Genomic DNA, 10,110 nt, shown 5'->3' with positions numbered 1-10,110 from the left:
TCTTGTAACCAGAACCTAAGTTCACCTGCCTGCTTCCACTAAAACCAAACTCATGAGATAGATGCTGGTATAAAAGGAAGAAGGTTTTATTCAAGTGCTGGTCACCTGAGGAGATGGGGGACTCTTGTCACAAAGCCTATTTCAATATCTCAGATGGGAGTTTTTATAAGGAAGGAGATGCAAAGCAGAACAAAGAAACCAAGAGGAGAGGGTTGGAAAGATCTCTACGTGCAGGCAGCACAGTGCATTCTGATAAGGACCTCGAAACTGGTCAAGTGACGGTCTGGTGTGCATCATCCTGGTCTTTGTCATCCTGGTCCCACGTCATCCTGGTTTTACATTTGAAGGTCAGCGAATCTCCCAGAACTGGGATGACAGATGGTCGGAGTCTGTATCTTTTGAAGTTAATTCCTAGGATTCTTATACAAACATGCTGTTTGTTTACAGAAACAATGTCCAAAAAAATGGTGGGGTGGGTTACAATTTTTCACTGTTACAAAAACACCAAAAAAACCAACCCACAAATAATCCAGCCCTGGCCAGGGAGCTTAGTTGGTTGGAGTGTCATCCTGTACACCAAAAGGTTGAAGGTTCAATTCATGGTCAAAGCCGATACCTAGGTTGCAGGTTCGATCCCTGGTTGGGAGAGTAGGGGAGGCAACTGATCAATGTTTCTCTCTCTCTCTCAAAAATTGATAAAAACATATTATTGGTTGAAGATTAAGTAAAACAATTCAATTAAAAAATGGGCAGCCCTAGCTGGTTTGGCTCAGTGGATAGAGCATTGGCCTGTGGACTGAAGGGGCCCAGGTTTGATTCCAGTTTCAGGCCCAATCCACACACACACACACACACACACACACACACACAAAACAGAACTGCCTTATGACCCAGCAATTCTGCTTCTGGGAATATATCCAAAGAAACCTGAAACGCTAATTCGAAAGAATGTACACACCCCTAAGTTCATTGCAGTGTTATTTACAATTGCCAAGATCTAGAAACTGTCTAAGTGCCCATCAATAGATGAGTGGATAAAAAAGCTGTGGTACAGTTAAACAATGGAATACTAGTCAGCTGTAAAAAAAAAAAAAGAAGAAAAAAAAAAGAAGGAAATCTTATCTTTTATGACAGCATGGATGGACTTGGAGATTATTATGCTAAGAGAAACAATCCAGTCAGAGAAAGGTAAGTACCACATGATTTCACTTATATGCGGAATCTAATGAACAAAATTAACTAACAAAATAGAAACAGGCTCATAGTTACAGACTGACAGCTGTCATAGTGGAAGGGGTTGTGGGGCTGGATGAGAAGAATAAAGGGATTAAATAAAGACAAAAACCTCATGGACACAGACAACAGCATGAGTGACCACCAGAGAGAAAGGGTGTGTGGGCGAGGTAGAAGAGGCTATCGTATAGGGAGGATAAATGATGATAGAAGAAGACTTCCCTTGGAGTGGTGAGACACAATGAAATATAGAGATGATGTATTCCAAGCCGGCCGCTTGACTGTATACCTGAAATCTATGCAATTTTATTAACTAATGTCACCCCAATAAATTCAATAAAATGGCTAAACTTATCAGCATTTTTCTATTTGTGTCTCCTGTTTAAGATGATAGGGATTGCACTGAATCAGTAGATCACTTTAGCTAGTATTGATATCTTAACAATAATATGTCTTCCAGTCTCTGAACAAATATGTCTTTTCATTTGCCTTCTTTAATTTATATTAGCAATGTCTTATAGTTCTCCATGTACAAGTCTTTTCCTCCTTAATTAGGTTTATTCCTAAGTATTTTATTCTTTTTGATGCTATTGTAAATGGAATTTTTTTTCCAGCATCAATTTATTTTTCCTAGAATTTGGATACAATAACTGCAGCAAGACAGTGCTCCATACTATTCAAACCTCACTTAAGGTTCTTAAGCTACCTCAGCATTTGTAAATGTGAATTCACATTCCAGTAAAACTGGAAAACTAAAATTTGACATACCAACAAATTTACTCAATATTGATGTAACTACAAAATTTTATGTTAACACGTGGCCTTTACAGAATTTGGCCTTTCGGAACTAGCTTACAAACACAAAGTTACTCTTTGCTTACCTGTCCTAACCTATTTAGTGTTACACCAACAGTCCCCCTTTCCCATAGCTTTTACCATAAGAGACAGGCGATTCAGTGGGGGGAAAAAATCCCACAAAAAAACCCCCAAAGTTCCCACCCAGAAAAAAAATGTTAACAGAACCATCCAATTGTAAATATCAGCAGATATAATACTGGAACTAGGTCATGGGCAACTCTGAAGTCTTTTGCCTAAGTAGTGTAACAGAAAGTTACAGTGTTGACCAAAAGAACACACAGGTTTCTCATTAAACTTTGTTATTTTAATGGGTCTCAAAATTCTGTAACAGATTTTTGGTCATGTTGTTTCCATTAAAAAGTACTGATTTTAAAAACTAATAACATGCCAAAACCGGTTTGGCTCAGTGGATAGAGCGTCGGCCTGTGGACTGAGGGGTCCCGGGTTCGATTCCGGTCAAGGGCATGTACCTTGGTTGCAGGCACATCCCCAGTAGGAGGGGGGCAGGAGGCAGCTGATCGACGTTTCTCTCTCATGCCAACCCCAACTGCCTTCTTGTCCACTGCTTTGATGACACCCACAGCAACTGTCTGTCTCATGTCACGAACAGCAAACGGCCCAGAGGAGGGCAGTCAGAGAAGCTCTCAACACACATGGGCTTGCCAGGAATCATATCAACGATGGCAGCATCACTAGATTTCAAAAACTTGGGGCCATCTTCCAGCTTTTTCCCAGAACGACGATCAATCTTCTCCTTCAGCTCAGCAAATATGCAAGCAGTGTGAGCTGTGCGACCATCCGGCACAGGTGCGTATCCAGCACTGATCTGGCCTGGGTAGCTCAGGATAATCACCTGAATCAGCCGTGAAGCCGGCTGCTTCCATTGGTGGGTCGTTTTTGCTGTCACCAGCCACATGGCCACAGCGAACATCTTTGTCAGACACGTTCTTGACGTTGAAGGCCACACTGTCCCCAGGAAGAGCTTCGCTCAAAGCTTCATGGTGCATTTCAACAGGCTTCCCTTCAGTTGTCACATTGACTGGAGCAAAGGTGACCACCATGCCGGGCTTGAGAACACCACTCTCCACTCAGCCCACAGGGACAGCACCAACACCGTCAACTTTGTAGACATCCTGGAGGGGCAGACGCAGGGGCTTGTCAGTTGGACGACTTGGTGGCAGGATGCCATCCAGAGCTTCAAGCAGAGTGGATCCACTGGCACTGCCATCTTTACGGGTGACCTTCCAGCCCTGGAACCGAGGCATATTAGCACTTGGCTCCAGCATGTGGTCACCATTCCAACCAGAAATTGGCACAAATGCTACTGTGTCAGGGTTGTAGCCAATTTTCTTAATGTAGGTGCTGACTTCTTTAACAATTTCCTCGTATCTTTTCTGGCTGTAGGGTGGCTCAGTGGAATCTATTTTGTTAACACCAACCATCAGCTGTTTCACACCCAATGTATAGGCCAGAAGGGTGGGTTCACGGGTCTGTCCGTTCTTGGAGATACCAGCTTCAAATTCACCAACACCAGCAGCAACCATCAGGACAGCACAGGCAGTCTGAGGTGTGCCTGTGATCATGTTTTTGATGAAGTCTCTGTGCCCTGGGGCATCAATGATGGTCACATAATACTTGGCTGGTCTCGAATTTCCACAGGGAGATGTCAACGGTTATACCGCGCTCCCGTTCGGCTTTCAGCTTATCCAAGACCCAGGCATACTTGAAGGAGCCCTTCCCCATCTCAGCAGTCTCCTTCTCGAATTTCTCGATGGTGATGGTTCTCTTGTCGATGCCCCCACATTTGTAGATCAGGTGGCCGGGAGTGGTGGACTTGCCGGAATCTACGTGCCCGATGACGACGATGTTGATGTGAGTCTTTCCCTTTCCCATCTCGGGTTTGAGTTAGCGGTGGTTTTCATGACACCTGTGTTCTGGCGGCAAACCCGTTGTGAAAAAGCTGGAATTGTTTTCTTAATTTCCTTTTTAGATTACTCAGTTAGCGTATAAAAACGCAACTGATTTTTTGTGTGGGTTGGTTTAATGTCCTGCAACTTTGCTGAAATTGTTTATTGGTTCTACCAAGTTTGTGTGAATCTTTAGAGTTTTCTACAAGTAAGATATGAAAGTTTTACTTCTGTTTTTCTTTTTCTTATTTAATTTATCTGGCCTAATGTATAGTCTCTCTGTGGAATTATTTATGTGCACTGAAAAAAAAATGTATTGTTAGGTAGAGTGTTCTGCCACCATATTGTAATTTGCCTCTAACTCCCCATTGTCAAACAAGGCTTTACAGAATATACTCCTTCCTTTTTAGACTTGTGCAAATTACCCATTTTCTGAATTGCTGAGCTCTGAGTAGGCGTATATTGTTATCAAGAATGGCTGTGCCGCTGTAACCGGTTTGGCTCAGTGGATAGAGCGTTGACCTGCGGACTGAAAGGTCCCAGGTTTGATACCGGTCAAGGGCATGTACCTTGGTTGCGGGCACATCCCCAGTGGGGAGTGTGCAGGAGGCAGCTGATCGATGTTTCTCTCCCATCGATGTTTCTAACTCTCTATCTCTCTCCCTTCGTCTCTGTAAAAAATCAATAAAATACATTTAAAAAAAAAAAAAGAAAGAATGGCTGTGCCATTCACACACCCACCAGCAATGCCTGAGGCTTCCTATGTTGCCATATCTCTGCCAACACTTAGCATTATCCACCTTTCTATTTTTTGCCAAGCCGATAGTGTGTAAAGAGGTGGTTCTCAACCAGGAGCAATTTTGTCCCTCAGGAGACCATTGGCAATGTCTAAACATATATTTGATTGTTACAAGTGGTATGCCTTTTGGATCCAGTGTGTAGGAAATAGCCTCTGTGATCCATCTTCAGCATAGTCAACTTTTAATGGAAATGGTTACTGAATTTTCCCAGGGCAAGCAGAATATAGGGAGGAGGGAAGAGGGTACAAGAACAAAGAACTGTGTACGTGACCAGTAGCACATTTTCCAGGAAGATCTACCTGCCAGGGGTGGGCAAACTTTTTGACTCGAGGGCCACAATGGGTTCTTAAACTGGACCGGAGGGCCGGAATAAAAGCATGGATGGAGTGTTTGTGTGAACTAATATAAATTCAAAGTAAACATCATTACATAAAAGGGTACGGTCTTTTTTAGTTTTATTCATTTCAAACAGGCCGTATCCGGCCTGCGGGCCATAGTTTGCCCACGGCTGACCTAGACTAAAGACAGTAGAGACAACTAGAAAAGGCCTCAGCTCATTTTTAAAAATAATCCAGTAGGAGAAAATAAGACCTAGGCCACATATGAGGAAAACTATTAACCTCCTAGTACTCAGCCAATGAGGAACTGGAGGAGGGACTGTGATTGATGCTCTGTAGTGCCTGTTCAGCTGGACACCCACTCTTTGGAGACCATATTAAAGTCTCATTTTCTCCCAGCCGGCATGATTCAGTGGTTGAGCGGCAACCTATGCACCTGGAGGTCACAGTTAGATTCTGGGTAGCCGGCTCTATCTCCTGTGGGGGGCATGCAGGAGGCAGCTGATCAATGATTCTTTCTCATCATTGATGTTTCTCTCTCCCTCTCTTCCTCTCTGAAATCAATAAAAATATATTTTAAAAAAGAAATTTGGGAGGCAGCTGATTTCGGCATGCTTCATGTCTCCAAGTCTGCTATTTGAATCCAGTAAGGTGAGCATTTCTCACAAGTGGGTAAGATCAGGGATGCTGCTAACCATCTTACAATGCACGGAAGAGCCCCACAACAAGGAATTCTGACCCAAAATGTTAATAATGCAATATTGAAAATGCCTGTTTTAAAGTGATAGCTTATTTTGATTTGCATTTTTCTAGCTACTAATGATTTTCAACATTTATTTGTATGCATTTTGGCTTTTTGGTTTCCACTTCTATACATTTTCTATGTATAGTCTTTGTTGATTTTTTTTAATTGAAGTAGCTGTCCTTTGCTTGATTTGCAGTAGTTCTTTGTATATTTCACCTATCAATTTCTTATAAATTTTAGAGAGTGCATATATTTTCTCCCTTTCTGTTAGCCCCTGTGAAAGATTAACATGGTCACAAATTCTTTGGCAGTTTTCCCATCGAGAGGTGGAAGTCTATGCCCCTTCCTTTTGAATGGAAAGCCTATAGTTGCAGGCTTTGTAACTACTTCGACCAGCTCCCACTTCCTGTCTGTGGAGCAATCCTTGGAGCCCTGAGCTACCGTATAAGTTCAATTACCTGATGGAGAGACCCTACTGAGAGGCCCTGACACTGTAAAGAGAGGGAGAACGGTCCAGCTGAACCCAGCCTTTCAGTCATCCTCTCCAGGGGATTAGGAATTGGAGTTAAGTTGAATACCACCAAGAGACCCCAATCAATGCCATGAGGAGCTGAAAAATTGCCCAAATGAGCCTGTGCTACGAATAGTAAGGTCTAATAAAATGATTGTTGTTTTAAGCTACTAAATATTAAGATAGTTTAATATGTAGGAATCGATAACCAGAACAGTATTCTATAAACTTGTATCCTATAAACACTGAACGCTATTAGTAGTTCTAATAGTTTGTCTGTTGATTATGTGGCAGTTGTTTTGGCAGATGATTATATAATTTACACATAATGGCAGTTTCACCTCTTCTTATTCTTACATTTTATTTTTCTTCTATTGTGGTATCAGCTAGAACTTTTCATGGCAAGTTAAATATTGGGAGTGACAGTGAGCACCTTTATCTTGCTCAGGTTAGTAAAAATGATCCATTGAAATTTTCTTTGGTAAATATAAGGATTGCTTTAGATTATTGTAATATAATATGTATCAAGCTAAGGAAACTCCCTAGTATTCTCGGATTGTTAACAGGACAGGGATAGTTTTCCCCCTGTAAATATGGGGGTGGACCCATACTTACTTTGAGATACCATAAGATTTATTTTCTGCCCTAACCAGTTTGGCTCAGTGGATAAAGCATCGACCTATGGACTAAAAAGTCCCAGGTTTGATTCGGTCAAGGGCATGTTACCTAGGTTGCGGGCACATCCCCAGTAGGAGGTGTGAAGGAGGCAGCTGATCAATGTTTCTAACTCTCTATTTCTCTCCCTTCCTCTCTGTAAAAAATCAATAAAAAATATATTTTCAAAAAGATTTATTTTCTTATACTCTGTTAATATAATAAATTACATTGAGATTTTTTTTCCAATATTGCTATCCTTGCCATGGAACACTTTACTTTGAGTGATAACTAAAATTATGAGTTAACAGCTAGTTATTTCTACCCAATCAGCCATTGCTCCGTTACCTTTTTAAAATCTTTATTGTTGAAAGTATTACATATACCCCCCATTTTCCCCTATTGATCTCTTCTAGCCTGCCACCACCCCCACCCTAAGCCTTCAGCACCCTATTGTCTGTGTCCATGGGTTATGCATATATGCATACAAATTCTTTGGTTGATCTCTTTCCACCCACCCACACTCCCCCGCCGTCCCTCTGAAATTCCACAGTCTGTTCTATGCTTCTATGTCTCTGGATCTATTTTGTTCATTAGATTTCACATCTGAGTGAGATCATGTGATACTTATCTTTCTCTGACTCACTTATTTCACTCAGCATAATATTCTCTAGGTCCCTCCACACTGTCTCAAAAGTTAAGAGATTCTTTTTTTTCACTGCTGCATAGTTTTCCATGGTGTAAATGTACCACTGCTTTTTTATCCACTCACCAACTGAAGGGCACTTGGGCTGTTTCCAGATCTTAGCTATTGTAAATTGTGCTGCTATGAACATAGGGGTGCATACATTCTTTATGATTGGTATTTTGGATTTCTTAGGATATATTTCTAGAGGTGGGATCACTGGGTCAAATGGCAGGTCCATATTTAATTTTTTTTAAGGAAACTCCATAATTGTTTTCATAATGACTACAACAGTATACATTCCCACCAACAATGTACTAGGGTTCCCTTTTCTCCACATCTTTGCCAGTACTTGTTATTTATTGATTTGTTGATGGTAGCCATTCTGTCTGGTGTAAAGTGATACCTCATTGTTGTTTTAATTTGCATCTCTCCAATGATCAGTGACTTTGAGCATTTTTTCATGTCTCTTGGCCCTCTGTATGTTCACTTTGGAGAAGTGTCTATTTAGGTCTTTTGCCCGTTTTTTAATTGGATTGTTTGTCTTCCTTTTGTTAAGTTGTATGAGTTCCTTATATATTTTGGATATTAACCCTTTGTCAGATGTATCATTGCCAAACATGTTCTCCCATCCAGTGGGCTCCCATTTTGTTTTGTTGATGTTTCTTTTGCTGTGAAGAAGCTTTTTATTTTGATGTAGTCCTCCCATTTGTTTATTTTCTCCTTAGTTTCCTTTGCCCTAGGAGATGTATCTGTAAACATATTACTATGAGAGATGTCTGAGATTTTGCTGCCTATGGTTTCTTCTAGGATTTTTATGGTTTCACAACTTACATTTGAGACTTTTATCATATTGAGTTTATTTTTGTGTATGGTGTAAGTTGGTGGTCTAGTTTCATTTTTTTGCATGTATCTATCCAATTTTCCCAACACCATTTATTGAATAGACTGTCTTGTCTCCATTGTATGTTCTTGCCTCACTCCATTATCTTTTTTAAAAATATATTTTTATTGATTTCAGAGAGGAAGAGAAAAGAAGAGAGAGAGAGATAGAAACACCAATGATGAAAGAGAATCACTGATATGCTGCCTCCTGTATGCTCCACGCTGGGAATGGAGCCTACATCCTGAGCATGTGCCCTGACCAGGAATTGAACCGTGACCTCCTGGTTCATAGGTCAACACTCAACCACTGAGCCCTGCCAGCTGGGCCATCCCATTATTCTTTTTCCCCCCACTCCATTATCTTTTGATATTTATTAATGCTGAGAAGTCTGCTGTCAATCTAGTTGTAATTAATTGATAATTAATATATCTTTTTCACCTCATATATTTTAAGATTTTCTCATCATCCTTATTGTTTTGAATTGTCATAGTGATATTTTTAGGTGCATATTTCTTTTTATTTATCCTGCCCTGTATCTGAGAACTCACATCTATCTTCAATTCTGGAAAATCTCTTCAAATAATGCTTTATCATTTTTTCCATTAATTCTTCTAAAACACCCCCTTGGACATATATTGGAGTCTTTCATTCTTTCTTCCATGTATCTTAACTATTCTGATTTTTTTAAATATCTTTTTCCCCCCCAACTTGCTGCATTCTGAGTGAATTCCTCAGCTATCTTTAAATTTGTAAAAGTGCAAATTTGTCCCTTCCAGCATTAATGACATCAACTGATTTCTGATATATTTAAAAAGTTCTTTTTCATATCCATGTTTTTTTTTAATTTCTGCTTTTTTATTTAATATTTATTGCTCTTTTCAAATTAAGTTATTCCTTAATTTTTCTTTTTGTTGATTTTATTGTTGCCTGTTTTGTTTTTCAAAATAGGTCAAATAATTCCTTGATTTCTGGTTTTGCCAAATGTGTGAACTTACATAATATATAATATTAAAAATAAGAATGAGTGGTTAAGATACATAAAAGAGAACTATTGAATTCACCAAGAATGAAGCACATTAGGAGGGGAATTTATTGAGACTGAAGATTATAAATACAGTTGTAGATATTTGGAATTTGTGGGCCTTAGGGAACTCAAGTGGACATAATTAAAAAGGTGTTGGACATGTCATTTCAGTTCTCCTCGTGGCACACCTGGCATGGGAGTATAAATTTAGAATATGCAAGCACACAGGTGAGAGTTGGAGGTATGGGAGTTGATAGTATAATCTAGGCTTATCAAAAAGAAGGGTGCCGGGAGCCAGTCCATCCTTGCTGTTTCAAGGGACCTGGCATATATGGCATACTGTTCTTAATATATTTGCTCACCTTCTTGGCACTGTGTTTTAACCAAGGTCACCTCTCCGAGAAAGGTTGTTTCCCCAGTAGAGATTTTCCCCTGAAGTTAGGGAGGGAATAAAACCCCTTCACTAAGT

At 40.2% G+C, this 10,110-nt stretch overlaps 1 pseudogene; it reads right to left on the bottom strand.

The window, feature by feature from the left end:
* Window positions 1-271: 271 nt before the first annotated feature.
* On the bottom strand, window positions 272-4,022 carry LOC102758086 (annotated as a pseudogene).
* Between the last annotated feature and the right edge of the window lie 6,088 nt (window positions 4,023-10,110).

Source organism: Myotis davidii, unplaced genomic scaffold, assembly GCF_000327345.1.
Source record: "Myotis davidii unplaced genomic scaffold, ASM32734v1 scaffold97, whole genome shotgun sequence".
NCBI lineage: Eukaryota > Metazoa > Chordata > Mammalia > Chiroptera > Vespertilionidae > Myotis > Myotis davidii.
This window is presented reverse-complemented; position numbering and strand designations above follow the sequence as displayed.